The sequence below is a fragment of the Microcebus murinus genome, chromosome 14 (genome assembly GCF_040939455.1).
Source record: "Microcebus murinus isolate Inina chromosome 14, M.murinus_Inina_mat1.0, whole genome shotgun sequence".
Lineage (NCBI taxonomy): Eukaryota > Metazoa > Chordata > Mammalia > Primates > Cheirogaleidae > Microcebus > Microcebus murinus.
In genome coordinates this window covers 16,616,941-16,637,632 of record NC_134117.1, presented here as the reverse complement: position 1 = coordinate 16,637,632, position 20,692 = coordinate 16,616,941, and the positions used below count along the sequence as shown (strand labels likewise).

General features: G+C 41.9%; 1 protein-coding gene across 3 annotated transcripts in view; it reads right to left on the bottom strand.

Annotated features, from left to right (window-relative positions):
• The window catches only part of GPAM (glycerol-3-phosphate acyltransferase, mitochondrial), a 63,681-nt gene that overhangs the window by 31,340 nt on the left and 11,649 nt on the right, over positions 1-20,692 (bottom strand). The window contains exons 1-2 of one of the 3 annotated variants that reach the window (XM_012771587.2): positions 8,251-9,639; positions 755-857 (exon numbers count right to left, since the gene is read on the bottom strand). The gene's annotated coding sequence lies outside the window, so the exon portion shown is untranslated. Of the gene's footprint in view, positions 1-754; positions 858-1,606; positions 1,749-8,250; positions 9,640-20,692 lie in introns of those variants that run through there. The other 2 variants (XM_012771578.3, XM_012771569.3) reach the window with 2 other exon arrangements.

Below are 20,692 nucleotides of genomic sequence, written 5' to 3'. Positions count from 1 at the left end.
TAATGAAATATATGCTATATGGAAGCATACACAGACAATTTTTTAAATTATATACTGGAAATATTTATTCATACATACTCATGCAATGTAAAATGGACAAAGGCAATTAGGGTACTCTAAAGTTTCGCACTTTAACTGAATTAAGCTCTTAATTTTCTTGTGATGCCCTAAATGATATTTGTACTTTTAATACATCTACAATGCCCTAAAAGAAAAGTACAACTACTTTAAAATATGTTATGTTTCATCCTTTTCAATAAGCCTTTTTCAGGACGAGTGTGGTGGCTAACACCTATCTGGGAGGCAGAAGGCTCACTTGAGCTCAGGAGTTTAAGGTTGTTTTGAACTAGGCTGATGCCATAACACTCTAGCCTGGGCAACAGAGTGAGACTCTGTCTCAAAATAACAACAATAATAATAATCATCCTTTTTCTACCCTAAGGGAAAATAAGAGTGAACTCCTATAATAGATATTAACCTAAAATATAAAAACTTTCTAACATAATTTCTAGTCTCAAATTATTTTCACTTTTGGCTATTTCTCACTTGGCCTTAAATTATTCCTTTAAAATTCTGAAAGGTCATGTCCAAATTAACAGTGTTCCTTGGAGGGTATACTGTGATTTCTTAGAATCCCCACATGGGTTTCCTGCAGTAACTGTTACCCTCAGCATAACTACATACATCCTTAACAATTTTACATAAGTAACAATCTAACATAAAGGCCAGAGGAGAGAATAGTAAAGCAATGCACCTGGGATGAAAGTTCTTCCGTGTTACAAAATAAAACTTCAGCACTCAGCTGTCAGTTTCGGGTGTAGAAAGTCCATACAACAGGGGGAGCCCGCCGCCGCCGCCTGAGAAAACGAAGGGGATGAGGGGATGAGAAGAGGATAAAGAGAACTCGTGCCAATAGGAAGTCCACGTTTTGCTCCTCCTCCCTCCCCACAGAGTTTGCCCAAGGTCAAGAAGTGTTCTTTAAAAAAAAAAAAAAAAAAAACGAAAGAAAGATTCCCGAAGGCACCAGGCAGCACCAGCCGAGGGTAGCGGACTGTGGGACCTGAAAGCGACAGAGCCAGGAGGGCCAGCTTTGAGATTTAAATCTTCCACTGCTTACCATGCCTTTTTACAAACTACTGAACTTCTATGCCTCAGTTTCCCCATCTGAAAAATGAGCATCACATGATAGCTCTTACCCACTGGGTTGCTGGGGAGGACTTAATAATAAATACAAAGCGTCTAGCACCATGTGTGACACACAGTGAGTGCTCAGTCCAATCAATGGTGGCTTCTGTCATTGATTATCCCCAGCACTGGCTGCTCTCTGAGTACACTTGCTGCCTCGATTCCCCCCAATGCACCTGGGCGGGCTGGCCGGTGGCGCCCCCGCCCCGTCAGGTGCTTAAAGAACTAAGTCCATAAAGGGCTCTCTCCTCCGCAGAGGAACCCATGTGGCATCCTGATCTCCCCAGGAGAGAACAGTCCAGACCCCCCACCCCTGCACGAGCCCGGCCCATTACTCAGGGGCAACCCCCGAGCTGGGGAAGGGGAAAAGGGGAACATGACGGCCCAAGCAACTTGCAGGAGTTGCGTCCCGTCCACGCACCTGTCCCGGCGCTCCGGGTGGAGCAGCCTCCCGCAGCCAACACCCGCCCTGGCAGCTCGCACCCCTGCGGCTCCAGCTTGGGCTGCAGCTGCTGCCGGCACTTCAAGTCCAGGTCCGCGCCTGCTGCAATGGCGCGCCCTGATGACGTAGCCGGCGCGCGGGCGTGACGTGTCTTGACCGCCCCTGAGCCACTAAGCGGGCAGGGTCGGGCGCCTTGTGCCACGTGCGTGGACCCAGAGTGCGTGCACGAACGAGAGTGTGTAGGGGGGCTAAGGATGGTACGTGAGTGCCTAAACGAATGGCTGCGCCGCCTAGGGCATGCGATGCACGTGTGAGAGTAGGCGTGTGCTTAAATCTGCATGGTGTGAACTCACTTTATCTGGGAGCTTATATCGCTGCCAGGCTCTGTTGGGAGTGTGTGTGGGGCTGTCCGGTTTTAATGTGTGTCTGTGTGGGCTGTCTTTTTATTAGAGTTTTAAGACTTTGCAGAATCTATTAAGGATGGACGAGACAGAGATTGCCAATGGGCATGTTGTGTAATTTCTGTAACAATGGCTGAGTGCCTGTCTTCTAAGGAGGAAAATGAGGAATGAAAAGAGAAGCAAATAGGGCTTGGAGGATACAAAGCCTCAATTAGACAGGAGAAAGAAGGGAGGTTTTTTTATTTGAAATATATTTCACAGCATCGTGAATAATGTATTGTGCATTTCAAAATTGCTAAGAGTACGTTTCAAATGTTCCCACCACAGGAAATGATAAGTATTGAGGTGGTAGTGGTTTATATGTTAATTAGCTTGATTTAATTATTCCACGTTGTATTCATAAATCACAATATCGCTTGGTACCCCTTAAATATATACAACTATGATTTTTCAATTTACAATTTTAAAAATCAAAATTTAAAAAAAAGACTCGAAGGCAGGCTAAAGTTGTCTACCTTTAGCCCTTCAAACAAAATAACACTGGTCATGAAGAGATTCTTTCACAATATTTGTCATACCATTGACAAAGCCAATGGTTATCAAGAGCATTAGCTATTTAGGAGGAAAAAGATAACCTGTTATGTGCATTAAAGCAACAAGCATTAAGTATGAACTAGGATCTGGGAACACAAATATGACTAAGACACAGCCTCTGCCCTCAAGCCTCTGTCACCATTCCTTGTCCCTCTTCACATACTAACCCTAATCCCCTATTCAAAACAAATTTTCGTGCATGTCCACCCCAATAAAAACCTTCATAGGCCAAATGCTTGTGCCTAGCATGTACAGCCTCCGCAGAGAGGCCTCTACTATTTCCACTCTTCTCCAGCAGGAGACCCTTACTTCTCTGATTGTCTCCAGACAAGCCCTGGGCACTCATCCTCCTAATTCTGCTATGGTACTCCCTGAAATCCTATAGTTCTTTCCTGAAATAGTTCTCCAGGCCTCCCTTCATCTCTCTGTTCCTTGATAATCCTCATCATGTCAGTCACTTGCCTCAGTCTCTTAGTTAACACCACAGTGTCTAGTTATACTAAGCACTCAGTAAATACTTGGTGAAGGTGAGAAACAATAAGAAAAACAAGAATTCTTTCTCTTGAACTTTCTGCTTCTGTTTATAAATCCATCCCAAAATACAAATGTTCTCCTGTTTTGAAACAATCCAATTGTACAGACTGGCCCCAGACAAAGGGGAAAAAAAACAAAAACAGGGGTGAGGGTCTTAGGGTTTGAAGTCACAGCTAAAGAGAAAGTAACAACAACTGAACTAGAGTGTATCACAGGAATTTTAAAATGTAAACCAGAGAGAAGGATTCCATTGTCTTACATAAAGTTCATTCCTAGGCAATTCTTCTGTAACACCCATTGATTGCAGGAGATGTGGATTACAATACCAGCTGTTTCAGGTTACTTAATGAGAATTGTTTTGGAAACAGGTGACACCCTTGACAATCTGTTTTATCAACAGAACCCCAATAATTTATGGTAATCCACTCTTGCTAGCCAAGGTGGAGCAACAGAACTGAATTTACTCCCCTGACTAAAACTAAAAACAGTAACAAATGAGCAAGCAATGGCTCTCAAACATTGGACATTGCATAGCAGTGCTGGACAGTGGTCCATGAGAAAGTAAAAGCAAATGAAGTGAGCCCTATGATTGCCTCAGCTTGCAACCTAGAAAGAGTAGCCAGGCTGCAGCACTAAGAGGGGAATCCAGGAAGAGCTCGTCAGACTCTCTGAATCGAGGAGATATTAATAGACCTGGGAGACCAGGGAGGCCAAAGAAGTTGGAGCTGGAGTAGAATACCAGAGAGGAGAAAGCTACACAGGGAAAGAAAGAGCTATGGAAATCTGCAGAAGATCTCACTCCAGTCTTCATGTGTGTGAGTAAACTACCCAAGGCTAAGGAAGAACCACATATAGAGAGAACAATAACAGAAGCTTGCACAGGGCAGGGAATTATTCCTGTTCCCACAAGGCAGAGAGGAAAGGTACCCAGTGATCATACAGCACCAGGAATAAATAGTGTCTGATCCTGGTACCCAGACTGGAAAACCTCATAATTCATGACTCAAATGGCCTTGCCACAGTAGCAGAGCAAAATTAGCCCTAGGGTAAATGCTATGCTGGTCTTACCTAACAAATCTTAAAAGCCAGCCCCAAAAGGACTAAACTGTTTTTAATAACAAAGTGTCCCAGAACAAAGCACAAGAATATTTATAAGAAATCAAAAATATCCAGCACCTGTCAAGGTAAAATTTACAATGTCTGGCATCCAATCAATATTATCAGACATGCGAAAAGAAACAGGAAAGTAAGGAGGGAAAAAAATCAATCTGTATATTGATTTCTTTCAATCAATTGAAAGAATCCTAGAAATGACAGAGATTATGAAATTATAAGATAAGGACATGAAGAAAGTAATTATAATTATATTTAATGTGTTCAAAAAATAGAAGAGCACAAAAATAGATTGAGCATGTTAAGTAGAGATGTGGAAAATCTTTAAAAAAAAACAAAAGTCCAAACCAAACATCTAGAGATTATAAAACCTTTGTCTAAGATTTTTAACACACATGCACATAGGATTAACAGCAAATTAAACATTACTAAAAAAAAAAAAAAAAGGAAAGAACTTGAAAATATTGAGATAGAAACTATCCAAAATTAAACACTGCTGGAAGAAAAAGACTAAAAATAAAAATGAACAGAGGATCTGAGGTGAGAACAGATGGGGAGACAGAAAAAAAATATTTGAAGAAAGAATGGATAGAAACTTTCCAAATTTGATAAAAACTCTAAACACACAAATCCAAAAAGCTCAACAAACTAAGTAGAAACATGAAGAAAACTATACCAAGGCACATCACAATCAAAATGCCTAAAACCAGTGATAAAGAGGAAACTTTCAAAAGCCGTCAGAGAAAAAAAAGACATTACTGTAAAAGGAACAAAGAATGACAGCAGACTTCTCATCTGCAATATGTAAACCAGAAGATGGTGGAGCAGCATCTTAAAGTACTGAATGAAAACACTGGCAATCTGGGATTCTTTTATATATATATATATATATATATATATATATATATATATGTGTGTGTGTGTGTGTGTGTGTGTGTGTGTGTGTATGTATGTATGTATTTAAAATGAGGCAAAATAAACAGATAGTTCTGACACATAAACACTGAAAGACTTCATCACCAGCAGACTGACACTATAAGAAATGCTAAAGTCCTTCAGGTAAAAGAAAAATGCTACCAGATGGAAAAGTGAATCAACACAATGGAATTAAGAGCTTAAGAAACCACAAATATGTAGGTAAATAATTTTTTTCTTATTTTTAAAATGCTCTGTAAAAAATAATTGATTGCTTAATGCAAAAACAGAAACAATATTTTGTGGGGTTTATAACATGTAGAAATAAAATGTATGACAACAACAGCACAAAGTCCAGGAAGGGAGAAGTATTCTGTTGCAAGATTCTTCCACTAAGCATAAAGTGGCGTTACACACTTGAAGGTAAACTGTAAGAAGTTAAAGATGTATACTTTCACTTCTAAAGCACTTATTATAAAAGCAAAACAAAGAGTTAGAGTTAATACATCAACAAAGAAGATTAAGTAGAGTCATTTTAAAAATGCTCAATGAGTCCAAAAGAAGTAATTAAATGAGGAAAAAAAGGAAAGAATAGACGAGATAAAGAGAAAATACATAGCAGCCGGGCATAGTGGCTCATGCCTGTAATCCTAGCACTATGGGAGCACGAGGTGGGAGGATCACTTGAGTTCAGGAGTTCAAGACCAGCCTCAGCAAGAGTGAGACCCTGTCTCTACTAAAAATAGAAAAATTAGCCAGGTGTGGTGGCTTGTGCCTGTAGTCCCAGCTACTGGGGAGGCTGAGGCAGGAGGATCCCTTGAGCCCAGGAGTTTTAGGTTGCTGTGAGCTATGATGATGCCACTGCACTCTACCCCAGGGCAACAGAGCAAAACTGTGTCTCAAAAAAAGAGAAAATACATAGCAAGATGGGAGACTTAAACCGAATCATATAAGTAATCACCCTAATTAAAAGGCAAAGATTATCAAATTGGAGAAAAAAACAAGAGCCAACTACATACCACCTACAAAAAATCCACTTTAAAAACAAGTTAAAAGTAAAAGATTGGAAAACAAAATGCTATGCAAATGTTAATCAAAAGAAACATCAGTGACTGTATCCATATCAGACAAAGTAGATTGTAATATGAAGAATATTACTAGAAATATAGAGGATCATTTCGTAATAATAAAGAGGTCAACCCATCAAGAGGATAAAACAGTTCTAACCCTTTATGCATCTAATACAGTTTCAAAATATATTAATAAAAAACTGACAGAATTTCAGGAAGAAATATAAAATCTACAATTATAGTCAGCAATTTCAAGACCCCTCTGTCAATAACTGAAGGAACAAGTAGGTAGAAAATCAGTAAAGACATACAAAGCTTGTACAATACTATCAACTAACTTGCCGTAATTAATATTGACAGAACATCCACCCAATAACAGAAGAATACACAGTCTTTTCAAGTGCACGCAGAACTTTTGCCAAAATAGACCATATTCTGGGACATAAAGCAAGTCAGTGCATTTATAAGGATTCAAATCATATAAAACATATACTCAGACCTCTGACCACAGTGGAAATTAGAAATCACTAACTTAAAGGTACCTAGAAAATCCTTAAATATTTAGAAACTAACACACTTCTAAAAAACCATGGTGTAAATGAGAAATAAAAATGAAAATTAGAAAGTAAACTGAACAATAATGAAAACACAACATATCACAATTTGAGGGATGCAATTGGAATAGTACCTGGAGAGAAATTTATAGCACCAAAACACCTATCTCAGAAAAGAAGAAACATCTCACATCAGGGGTCTCAGCTTCAGCCTTAAGGAAGAAGAACAAATTAAAACCAGCGTAACTAAAACAAAAACAGGAAATAATAAAGGGCAGAAATCAATGAAAACAAAATTTTAAAAACAGAAAAATAATAAAGAGAATCCTTGAAACTGAAAGTTGATTTTTTGAGAAGATCACTAAAATGTATAAACCTCCACCCAGTCTGATGAGGAAAAAAGAGAGGGAGGACACATATTACCAATGTCAGGAATGAGAAAAGTAGCATCACTACAAATTCTGCATATATAGTAATCCAGCCTTCCCATTGCCCAGACTGGTTGCCTTTTGTTTTCAGGATGGTATTTCAAGATGTCAGATCTCCTACCTTCACAAGGGGTGTCTGATTAGATCCTGTAGAAATCTGGTCCCACCCATTGTACCCGCGAAGCTCTTCCTTCTCTAGCTTTATGATTAGATGGGGACTAGATATCTTTTCCCTCCCTCTAATTTTGTTCAGGGAGGGAATAGATAGGGATCACTTGCCCAACTCTGAGAGAAGAATGAATCACTACCTCTGGGCACATTGCATTTTGCTGTGTTTGTCCATTTTCCAATTTTAAATCTTTCTTCTGCCATCCTACCTATTGGCGTACCTGCTAACATTTTAACATGGCTCATCCCCCTGATGATCCTGCAAGATATTATGATCTTCAATTTGCAGAAAAGAAAAAGGAGGCTCAGAAAATTAAATACATTGCCAAACTCATCCACTTTGAAGGTAGCAGAGAAAGGATTTAAACTTAAACCTTTCTCACACTAAATCCCATATTCTTGCCAATAATTCATGCTTCCTGCTCAAAAGGCTTCCCTCCAAACTGATCCAGATTCATTGATCAAAACTTACGTGGGTGCATTTGTTCAAGTTGCTACAGACCCACCTATGTATAATATTAATAGCATTTCTCTGCTATTGTGAGGATATTGTCTTCCGACTTACCAAATTCCATGAATGATAAAGTATAGATGCCATTCCCTGATCTATAATATAACAATCATTCTGTTAAAAACTTTTCAAGGAAATAGTTTGGCATGATTTGTTCTTACTAGAGCCATGCTGTTCTGATCATCTGCTTTTCTTTAGGCTCCTTCTGTTTATTCATTTATGCAAAAAATATTTACAAAACATCTGCTTCGTGCCAGGCACCCTGCTGTAGATACAGCATTGAACAAGACAGCACAATTCCTCCTCTCTTCGAGCTTACAGTCTAGAATACTTACAATACTCCCGTTTAATTGCTGTTTTCAAAAACCTTCAAAAATCAGCATCAAGTTCATTGACCTGTGGCTTCCAGAATTCACTTCCCCGATTCTGGTTGATCTGGGGCAGTCACTGAGATCTGCCTGTCCCTGTACCTATTCCCTCCCTCTGATTTTATTCAGGGTGATCTCTTGTCCAACTCTTAAGAAGAGAATGAATCAAGTATCTATGCCAATTATGATAATCTTGTTCCCTAATATTGCAACTGTCCCTGCAGCCAACATGGTCACGTGACCCTGTTCTGGGCAATGCAAACTAAGTGAAAGGTAAACTCGAAGATCTCTGAAGAAGCTTTTTTTTTTTTCCTAGTAAAAGGGAACAGACAGCTGGCACTGCTGCTTTTTCACTTTTTCCCCCATTTGCTGTGTAATTTAATGTCCAAACCCGACTACAACCTCTGGATTTGCCAAATCTCTACCTACATAAGCCACTAGAATCTTGTCTCTTGTTACTCTCTGGTAAATGCATTCCTATTTCATATTTAATTTTGAACATGGATCTCATTGCCCAAACATATGAGAAATAAAATAAAAGAGAGAGCAAGTCTAGAAATAGTCCCTGCCTGTGTTTCATGCTGACGGATGGCAGCGGAAATGACCTTAGACTCAGTGGAAAGGACCTTAGGCCAGAAGAGAATGGAATGCCTCTGGCTCACTTTTACCACATTTGTGGAATAATAAGGACTTCATTTTGACGGAAACCTGCTTCGTCACGATGTTAATCAATAGATTAAGCTTCAAGTAAGAGACATCAAAGGATGATCAGAATAGTAAGGGTGGTGCTGGCTAGAAATGTCTATAACTGCGCCCCACAGGGACTGCTAATTGCGTTACCCATCACATGGATATTGGCTTATGGAATCATAATTCAAAGTTGAACAATTCAGAAAACAATAAATAATGAATATTCTGCCTTCTTTTAGAAAAAGCAGTATGCACCAAGAAAAGCAGGCCCAGCCTATAGTTACAGACAACTATTTCCTTAGTTCCAAGCTATTGCTCCCAAGCTAAAATATTTGGGATGTGTTCTCTTACATAGACACTTGCTTCCAAGCCTTAAAGGAGACCGAACTGTGGCCAAACTCCATGGCTTATAATAGTGTAAACTTTCTGGGCTCAGGCATAAGGCACTCAGGGACCTCATCTAAGGAGACAGGGTGAGGAGGACAGAACCAACAAAATGGAAGATGGAGAAAGTTCTGCAGATACCAAAACCAGGTATAGCGAAATGTTGTGTCCAAAGAATGCATCAAGCCCTGATCTGACTTGGACAGCCACTGGGACTGGAAAGGTCCCTGTGACAAGGCAGGGTAGAGCGACAGTCCCTCAAGATGGTCCTCAGATACACCTGAGCCAAGCAGGGAGCAATCAGGCTTCCAGGAGATCTCTCCTGGTATCTCCTACCAAATGGGGTACATGACAAGACTCAACCCACCAGGGAGGAAGCTCAACAGGAGCTAGGTAGGAGTCCAAGCTTCCAGCTGTGCCTCTGGGCAGGGCACAAATTCTAGAGAGAAACTGGGGCACTCACTGGATGGGAAAACTAGCAGAGCAGGGTAATTAAGAAATTAGCTTGTATGTCTTTTTTTTTTTTTAACAACTATTACCTCATTCTTAAGGAATGGAAAGTATTTTTCCTTTCTCTCAGGAGTGTAGCCAGGTTCTGTGGTTTAAGCCCTGAGGTTCCCCCTAAGCCCTTGAAGGAGGCTGAGTCATGGCAATTAACAGCCTTTTTATGACCAAAAGCCAGAGAAATGATGAGCTGCTTGAATGGGGTTGGTAGCCAAGAAGGCAAAACCTAAACAGGCCTTTGTTTTCTCATGGACTCAAGCTGGATTATGTGAGAGGGAGAGGTTGTCCGAGAGGAAGGTGCAGGTCAGGATGACCCAGGCATGGAAAGGGCACAGGCTGAGGGATCCGACGGTGGTTCAGCTCTGAGATTCCTCAGACGCAGGGCCTTGGGGGGGGCGAGGGGCAGGTCTTCAAAGGAGGGCCAAGGTGGGAGAACTGTGAAGAGTGAGTCCAGAGGTCCCAGTGGCTGAGGATGTCACGAAGGGAGTGGGGCTCTGTGCACCACGCAGAACCTGGACAAGGTGAAGGAGACCAGCCCCGGCCATGCATGGGCCTATGCTTGGCTTCTGCATAGCACAAGCAGCAGAGTAAGGGGGGGGGGGGTTCAGAATCTCCAAGATTATCAAAATCATCACTACTGGACTCCAAGGGAACCTTGACATGAACTGTTTAAAGACAGATTAAGTCAACATACATTCATTCAGAACACATCGACCGAGAGCCTGTTTGGGGGCAGGTTATCTTGCTAAGTGCTGAAGATATATCAATGAAGATATGCAGGGATCTACCCTCATGGCATTAACAGTCTAAAGGCCTATGGCATGTAGGGATTGACAAGTAAAAAAAAAAATCACAATGAAATAAGAAATGTGCAGTAAGGAATCTAAACAGTCTCTGTTCCAGATGAGGTGGTCAGGGAGGGTTTCTGAAAAGCAATAGCAGCTACACTGAGGCCAGGGTGTGGGGAGGGCCTGGCATTTAAGAAGGCCAGAGAGGACCTTTCCAAGAAAAGGACATTTGCATGCCATGCACAGGGGGAGGACAGCGCTTGGCAGAGAGTAAGAACTGTGCAAAGGCCAGTGTGGTTAGAGTGAATAACCAGACAAGTGGCAGAGGGAGGGGTTGGAATGCCAGAAGGAGACAGATGGAGCAGGCCTCTTTAAGCTAGAGTAAGAAGTCTCGAAAATTAAAAATAAAATTGTAACACGTGTCACAAATGTCACGGGGGAACTCGCATAGCCTTTACCTTATAATATTTGAGAAAGACAAATCAAAATAGAAGCTCAGGCCTCTGGACTCAGCCAACCCGGAGGAGGACAAGTACACAGTGATTCAGTAGCTATGCTGTACGCAGAGGCCTGCCTGGGGCAGACTGGCAGCAGAGAATCTAGGTAGGAGGAAAGCAAGTACATTTTTTAGACTTCCCTTTATTGAACACTTGCTACATGCCAGTCACAATTCTAAGTACTGCACAGGCATCATCTCGAGCAATCCTCTGTGTCAGCTACAGCACAGTCAGGAACACAGAGCTCATGCTGATAGCTCAATAGTGAGATCTTAATACAGAGGACTACTTAGGAAGGCCTTGGAATGCTGACAGGACAAAAGGGGAGGGTGAGGCAACCCAGAGATCAGCGACAGCCCACGATCACAACCCTCCTTCGGGCTGGAGTGGCAAAGTGAGGTATTCATGCAGCCAAGAGCCATCAGCTCCTGGGCTACAAGTGGGACCGAGGCAAGGGGCTGCACAGGGAGAGGCTGAAAGTGCAGAGCCACCACTGCTAGAGGTGCCACCATTGCTGGAGATGCCACCTGAAAAGGAGGGATACCCTGGCTTTTACCCTCTGCCAAAATAGGGGCTGAACCAACTGCCAGGGGAGCCATAGAAGGGAGTGCGTGTGAAGGGAGCATCCCCCTAAGATACAGTGTAAAGCAGAGAAGGATGGGGAACAATCTGAGGGCAAAGAGGCAAAGAGGGGCCCAATCTCTCAACAGCCCCTGGGTTAGGAACTATTATTACCCTTATTTTTTAGATGAGAAAACTGAGGCACAGAGAGAGGTCAGTTGAATCTGGGAAGTGGCCGAACCCCAATTTGAATTCAGGTCTATCTGATTCTAGAGCCTAAACACATAAATAATACATTATTTAACCAGCCTAGGCAAGAAACTGGTAGTTAGAGCTGAGCCACCAGATCCCAGGTCTAAAAATATTATTATAATTGTTGTTAGGATTTGCTATGGAAGTGGCCCTAGTACTTTGGTGGTCCTCATTTCAGGGCTAGGTTGCCAAGACTTTATGCTTGGAAAATTGCAGAGACTTCGGGGACAAAAGAGGGAATCCTATTCCTTTGAGTTTGAACCCTAGCAAAGAAATTATCCTAAAATCTTTGAAACTCTTATGAACACTTATGGTGACTTTCTTCTGGAAAGAGTGTCTTTGTCTCTGTCAGGATGGGCTAGGTTGTGATATAGTAACAAAAGTCTCACTCGTGGGACAACAGACTTTATTTCTTGCCTATTCTACATGTAAATGGCAGGTTATAATAGGGGCTGTGCTCATAGCGGGGAGACCCAGGCTGAGGCAGGCTCCATATGGATCTGTGCTTTGCTGACTGCCAAGGCTGGAAAAGCTGGTGTAGTGAACTACATGCTGGCTGTGAAGCTACACTTCACTTCTGTTCCCATTTCATTAGCTAAAGTAAGTCATGTCAAGCAAGTGGGTAAAGAAATATAATCCTACCATGTGCCCCAAACCAGATAACTAAACTTTTATGAACAGCCCTAATGACGATCAGAAGCACCTCAGTGACACCTCTTGTTTGGCTGAAATGAAGAAAAGGTCCCAATGTGGCAGGAAGAGGTACAGGTTTTGGAGCTTCTAACAAGCCAGGCCACCCTATACAACAACATCAAAGCTTGTCTTTGTTGTACTCAGAATTGCACATGCATCTTTTAGGAAAACCTTTTGTTCCTAAAATTCACTGTTGGTTCTTGGGAGATATTATCCCAGATGGCTTGTGGAGCTGAGATGCTGGAAGGAATGGCATGAAAACAAGGTGTCTTGTTCTCGGGAAGAGGGATAGTACCATGAACTAGGTTGTGCATGCTCAGACCCATCCGGAGCTTTTCTATAGTTATATAACCTGATGTCAGATAACCGGAGACTGATGGCTTGTTGAGCAAGTCCTGGCTGAGGGTGTAAAGAACGAGGTCTTTCCTCAGCTTTCACAACCCCATGCTCACCTGTGTTTCATACTCCCTTCCTCAGTGTTTCCTCCTGGCATCTTTTGCTGGCTCAAGTCCCTCCTTCCTTCTCACCCCACATTGTCTCCTTACCAGACCAGGTGCCTAGGAATCATGCTTGACTTCTTCCCACATCCAACCTGACACTCCCTGCTAGCAACTTCACCTTCTAAATAGCCTTAAACCCATGACCCACTCATCTCCCCGTCTGCCTGCGCTACCCTAGTCCAGACCAGCACCGTCTTCCCTGGGAGGCGTGACGACTTATCGCCTGGACTCCGCATGGCAACGTCTGCCACCCGCTACCCTTCCAGACATCCTCTATGTGTCAGCCAGAATGAACATTTGAAAAGGCAACACTGGGCCGGGCGTGGTGGCTCATGCCTATAATCCTAGCACTCTGGGAGGCTGAGGCAGGCAGATCGTTTGAGCTCAGGAGTTCGAGACCAGCCTGAGCAAGAGTGAGACCCCCGTCTCTACTAAAAACATAGAAAGAAATTAGCTGGACATTCCAGTCTTAAATGGTCTTAAAAAAAAAAAAAGAAATTAGCTGGACAACTAAAAATTTTATATATATATATATATATATATATATATATATATATATATATATATATATAAAATTTGCAGGGCATGGTGGTGCATGCCTATAGTCCTAGCTACTCGAGGCTGAGGCAGGAGGATCACTTAAGCCCAGGAGTTTGAGGTTGTTGTGAGGTAGGCTGACACCACGGCACTCTAGCCGGTACAACAGAGTAAGACTCTTTCTCAAAAAGAAAAAAGAAAAAGAAAAAAGAAAATGCAACGTTGACCATGCCAAATACCCCCATCTCTCTCCTTATCATCTCACTCCAACTGATTAAAATCCAATTATTCCTTACAGATTTTAGGACAAAAACTAAAGTCTTTAACATAGCCTTTAACGTCTGGCTGGGTCTATGCTCACTAATCTCACCACCCTCATCTCCTTCCATGTACCCGTTTTCTCTCTGACTCCAGCCACCCTGGCTTCTTTCACGTCATCGAGAAAGCCAGGCTCCGGCCTCCCTTGCAGTGCTCCAGCTGCGGTGGTCTCCCCACGACCCATTCTCTCCAAGTCACGCTTCATAACACAGCTCAAGTCTCACTTCCTCGGGAAAATATTTATTGACCCTTCAGACTAAGTCAGGACCTTTTCTTATGCATCTCCCCGTGGGACTTCCCACAGTTATCATGAAGCGCTTGTTTGTGTAAGTCGTGGTTTAATAGCTGCCTCTCGCTCTTCAGTGTTATTCTTGACCTTTCTTCTGCGTTCCCGGCATCTAACAGACAGCACCTTGCACAAAGCAGACGCCCAATATCCATCTGTTGAATGTCTGAATACGAGACATGATTGACTCCTTACAAAAGGAAAATGTGCACGGCTGTGACAACTGTCAGTAGTCCTGGACGAGGACAGGCCTGGGAAGAGAAGTATTCAAGGAGGGATGTGTGAGCCACAGAGTTCCACAGGCTGGGGACGTTACGGGTCTTGGGAAGGCATGTTTCTAGGCTTGATAGAGAGGTAGGCAGCAGATTTCCCGTCTCCCCACCCCTACGTCACTCTCCGGGTCAGAGCAGAGGGAACAATATAGCTACAAAGAAGAACAGGAGCCTGGCTCCGGTGGTGACCAGCAGCACGGCAGGCGGTGCTCCACCATGGGACAGGACACCGCAGGCCAGAACTAGGCCAAAGCGGAGGCCAGGCAGCGAACACAACATGCACGATGCACTTGAAGGAAGGCATCTGAAAATACTTGAAAGGGAAAGCTAGATCTGGCTAGAAACAGACTTATTTTTATCTTTCCTCCCTCAGAATCAATCTTTGTCCAGAAAAAAAAAAAAAAAAGAATTTCCATGAAGGGGAGCAGCAGAACTAACTTTACATTTAGATTATTCTTTTTCTAATGAGTTCAAAGTAAACTAGAACCTCACTCATTAAGTCTTATTGGGAGGACGATCACTCTAAGTTCAACTTAAGCTCATTTGGAGAAGACTTATAAAGAAATTTGGTTTTGTTGCTTCTAAGGACATATAAAAGCTCAAAGATTTTCTTTTGGAAAATTTATGCTCTTGGGTGTTCAAAACATACCCTGTGTGACTGTCTTTGGCTTTTAACTTACAGAATTCCCAATAGAAAAGATTTCCAAAGGAAAGAGTGTTGTCAACCCCATTTCCAGTTATCGAAATTACATTATATAAAGCAAAACCTGAGTAAGCGTAACAGGCTTGACTGTGGTTTTAACTACAACTTTTCTAACTGGCAGTCATCATCCTATTACTCAATAAAATATTTGAAATATTTGAAATAATTAAAATATTATTACAAAGATGATCTCCAACATGAAAGTGAGATATCAGAGGATGGGCTTTTCATAATCCAGGGTCACAGGGTAGAATTTCCTCTTCTAGCCCCATACTGCTGGTTGAATGGATCATGGACCCCAAAACTTCACTCAGGGAAAATTATATATCACCCCACTCCTGTTGCACAACCAACTCTGCTTATGAGATGGAAGAACATTTTCCCCTTTTATCAATTATGTTATAGATACTTTTTCCAGAGGCTCTCACTTCCTGCTTTACCTCCATAAATCATTGGACACATACGTAAATTAAGCATATTTACATGAATTGTAGAATTCCTAGTAATCACTATAGGTAATGAATGAGTTAAATAAATCTTCATATTGATACTGTTGGCTTTCCTCTAGGTTATTTATAAGTGATATTCTTAGAGGACAGCTCATCTAGATTTCTAGGTCACCTGCTCATTAACTGTTGAATAAATATAATCTAGGTAAAAGGTAAATTATATCTAAGGCATCATCAATTGATCAAATCCTAGAATGAATATCTCCCAGAGATAAAGTTTAGTTGACTTTAAGCTCCACAGAATTGCGGCATGCCTGACGTATACAGTGTGATTTTGGTTTTCATACTGATAATAGTTACAAAAATAAAGTTACCTACTTGGCTGGTAAGCCCATTTTATAAATGATAGTGATGCCTAGCCAAATTCTAATTAAGCAAAGCAATCAACTGGCTCCCATCTGCTTGTGACCTGGTAAACTATTCTTATTCACAAGACCAGAGGTGGTGCATAGGGGAATCCTGCTATTAAGTAGGCTTGTACTTCAAGATTATACCATGGCTGCCGTTTAGACACGTCCAAAATGGTAATTATTCTGAACCATTAATTGCTGCTCAACAAACTATATTATCCACAATTGAGAAGGGTCTTGGAATGTTGATAGTAAATTCAATTTGTGGTTTTTAATCTCTCTCTGCTTGATTTTCCTCATCTGTAAAACAAAGCTAATAATAGTCCCTACTTTATAGTGTTGTAAGGATTAAGGGTTAAAATATGCAAGGCACCAAAACAGTGCCTGGGACATGGTGGGTCCTATGTAATGTCTGTGGTTATCTTAAATGTTCCTAGGAAAATGTCTAATCCTTTAAAAGAAAGGTTCCTTTGGATCTGGGTATCAGTCCCATTTGCTTTCACGGATCATCACTGACAAAGGGGTGAGTGTTTCAGAATTACAGGCCTCCCCAGCTTCAACTCCAGCACATTTTCCTCTGACACCTGTACTACTGATTGAGTCGCTAAAGTCTTAAAGTAGGAGTTCCTCGCTTCTTGGCATCTAGGAACACTCTGAGAATCTGATGCAACTCCAGACTCTCCCCGGAAAAATGTACATGTTAAAGTTTGCATTTCATTTCAGTGGACTCAAAATCCCTCTCCAAGGTCATTTGTGGACCTCAGATTAGGAATTTGAGTAGCAGTTTGTAGTGTAGCCATTATGGAAAACAGTATGGCGGCTTCTCAAAAAACTAAAACTAGATCCAGCAAGCCCACATCTGGGTTCATCTCCAGAGGAATTGAAATCTATATCAAAGAACTACCTGCACTTCCCTGTTCATTGCAGCATTATTACTCTTGTCCGAGATATGGAAGCAAACTTAGTGTCCATTGACAGATGAATGGATAAAGAAAATGTGGTATGTATATACAATGGGATACTATGCAGCCTTAAAGAGGAAGGAAACCCAGTCATTTGCAAGAACAAGTGTGAACCAAGAGGACATTAATGTTAAGTGAAAAAAAGCCAGATGCAGAAAGACAAATACCAAATAATTTTGCTTATATGTGGAATCTAAAAATGTTGAACTCATATAGCAGAGAGTAGAATGGTGGTTAGCAGTCACTGGGGGAAGGGGCAGGAAATGGGGAGATGTTGGTCAAAGGGTACAAAGTTTCAGTTAGGCAGGATGCATAAATTCCTGGAGATCTACTACACAGCATGGGACCTATAATTAAGAATAATGTATTGTATACTAGAGAGTAGATTTTTAAATGCTCTCACCACAAAAAAATGTCAAGAATGTGAGGTGATGGGTATGTTGTTTAGCTTGATTTAATCATTTCCCAATGTATACATACATCAAAACATTATATTGTACACCATAAATATATATAGTTTTTGTCAAATAATGAAAAAAAAGAATCAATGTTTGAAAGCCTGGCTTGGAAGATAGCCACATTTAGATCTTGTTCTTTTGTTTTGTTTTGTTTTGTTTCTTTTTCGTTTGTTTTGTTTTTATTTTAGTGTATTATGGGGGTACAAGTGTTAAGGTTACTTATATTGGCCATGCCCCCTTCCCCCCTGGAGTAAGAGCTTCAAGCATGTCCATCCCCCAAACGATGCACATTTTAGATCTTGTTCTTTTAACAATAATTGTTTGCATGGATGCGGAGAGATAGAAACACTCCTACACTGCTCGTGGGACTGCAAACTAGTTCAACCTCTGTGGAAAGCAATATGGAGATGCCTTAAAGCGATACAAGTACATCTACCATTTGATACAGCAATTCCACTACTGGGCATCTACGCAAAAGATCAAAAGTCACGTTATGAAAAAGACACCTGCACTCGAATGTTTATAACAGCACAATTCACAATTGCAAAGTTGGGGAAACAACCCAAGTGCCCATCAATTCACGAGTGGATTAATAAAATGTGGTATATGTATACCATGGAGTACTATTCAGCTTTAAGAAACAATGGTGATATAGCACCTCTTGTATTTTCCTGGATACAGCTGGAACCTATTCTACTAAGTGAAGTATCTCAAGAATGGAAAAACCAGCACTACATGTACTCACCAGCAAATTGGTACAAATCAACACCTAAGTGGACATATAGGAATAACATTTATTAGGTATCGGGCAGGTGGGAGGGGGGAGGAGGGGATGGGTATATACAAACACAATGAGTGAGATGTGCAACATTTGGGGGATGGTCACGCTTGAAGCTCTGACTCGAGCGGGGAGGGAGGGCATGAGCAATATACATAACCTTAACATTTGTACCCCCATAATATGCTGAAAGAAAGAAAAAGAGAGACAGAGACAGAGAGAGAGAGAGAGACAGAGAGAGAGAGAAAGGAAGGAAGGAAGAAAGGAAGGAAGGAAGGAAGGAAGGAAGGAAGGAAGGAAGGAAGGAAGGAAGGAAGGAAGGAAGGCAGGCACCCAGAAAAAAAGAGAAAATGCTCCTTGTCCTGTCATCCTGAACATAAAAAATAAATAAATAAATAAATAAATGTCTAAAACAAGATGAGAGACAGAAACACATATTTGTACATTGTAAAGGAAGTATTAATTATATTAGTGAGCTAAATACTTTCAATAAAAGTGTTTTGGTTGGTTGGTTTGTTTTTGAGACAGAGTCTCACTCTGTTGCCCGGTCTAGAGTGCCGTGGCGTCAGCCTAGCTCACAGCAACCTCAAACTCTTGGGCTCAAGGGATCCTCCTGCCTCAGCCTCCTGAGTAGCTGGTACTACAGGCATGCACCACCATGCTTAGCTAATTTTTTGTTTCTATTTTTAGTTGCACTGTTAATTTTTCTATTTTTAGTAGAAACAGGGTCTCGCTTTTGCTCAGCCTGGTCTCAAACTTCTGACCTCAAGCGACCCTCCCGCCTCGGCCTCTCAGAGTGCTAGGATTTCAGGTGTGACCCACTGCACCCGGCCTCTATAAAAGGTTTTGATGATGATGAAGAAGAAGAATGAAAAGGAGAACAAAAAGAGGAGGAGGAGTTATCCAAAATGGGTAAAGGTAGGGAAACCACAGGTATACTCTTCCCTCTGAGTGAGCCAAGTATGCAGTACTGCTTTGCTACTGTGAGTACCGCATGGCTATTATTAGCAACTCTGGAAGCAGTCTGAGTAACTGATTATATCTAAAGCCTTCTTTTAAACCTCCAACAGGTAAAATATTATCACTGGGGCTCTTCCCGCCTGTTTAATGATTTAGGCAAAAAAGAAATGCTAATTACAGGACCTGAGCTGTGAATTGTGAGTGACCCTAGGGACAAAATGCTTATCTGGTGGTCTTATGTTGCTGGAAATTTATTAGCCTTTTGAGATTACATTAACTGATTTTCACCTTAAGTGCTCCACCTGGAGAAGCATTAAAAGCTTCTGATAAGGAATGATTTCAAAGAGGATTGGCCAGATCTGCCTGGTGAGTCGGGGGCACCATGAGGAGAAAAGCCCAAGTGAGATGTGACGGGCTTATCGCAGCCAACACCTGCCACTAGGACCCCACTCATTCCTGCTTCCAACAGGCACCAGTGCCACAGACGAAAGAGGGAGACTAAAACTGACAACAAAGATCACAGAATGAGGCCAAGGACCTGGTTACATTTCTGCCTCATCATGGTCTCAGATTGCACCTCCGCCTCTGAGCCCAACTGTCTTCCCCGAGCCTACAAGCTGTGACACGGCCTCACCCCTGCCCGCCTCTCCTCCCTCACCCTCTACCACTCTCCACCCCTCACTCTGCCCTGATCCCCAAGGCCATCTCTCTGTTCCTGGACCATCCCAAGTTCACACCAGGCTCAGGGCCTCAGTGCCTATGGTCCCTTCTGCCAGGAACATTCCTTCTCTAGATATTTCCATGGCTAATTCTTATTTTTAGAACTTGGCTCTGTTAGCAACTGTCCCTTGCCTTGTCACTTTCTTCCATTTCATCCTATTTTATTTTATTTATAGCACTTACCACTCTCTAAAAATAACCTGTTGGTTTATTTTCTTGATCATTATCTGACGTCCCCATTAGAAAGTGAGGAAGACAGTTCCCCGAGAGCAGGGACTCCCTGTGTCTCCATCACTGCTGTAGCCCCCAGGCCTAGCACAGAGAGAGCACTAAATGCACATTTGTTGGATAAAGGCAGGAATGACCATCATCATAGCTACCGTTTATTGGGCATTTACTCTGCGCCAGGCCCAGGGCTATAGGTTTGTGCAAATACTCTCTGGCTGCATTCTCACAGCAACACTCCAAGATAGGAATTTATCTATTATCCCCATAACATATTCTAGGTTTCACAGGGAGGTTACGTGACTTTCCCAGTGTCACAGCGAGCAAGGAACCAAGACCTGATCTGAACCCAGACATGTTTGACTCCAACCTCGTATTCTAAGTTAAGAATCAGCACATTTTTTCTATAAAAGGCCAGATGGTAAATATTTCAGGCTTTGCAGGCTATACGGTCTCTGTCAC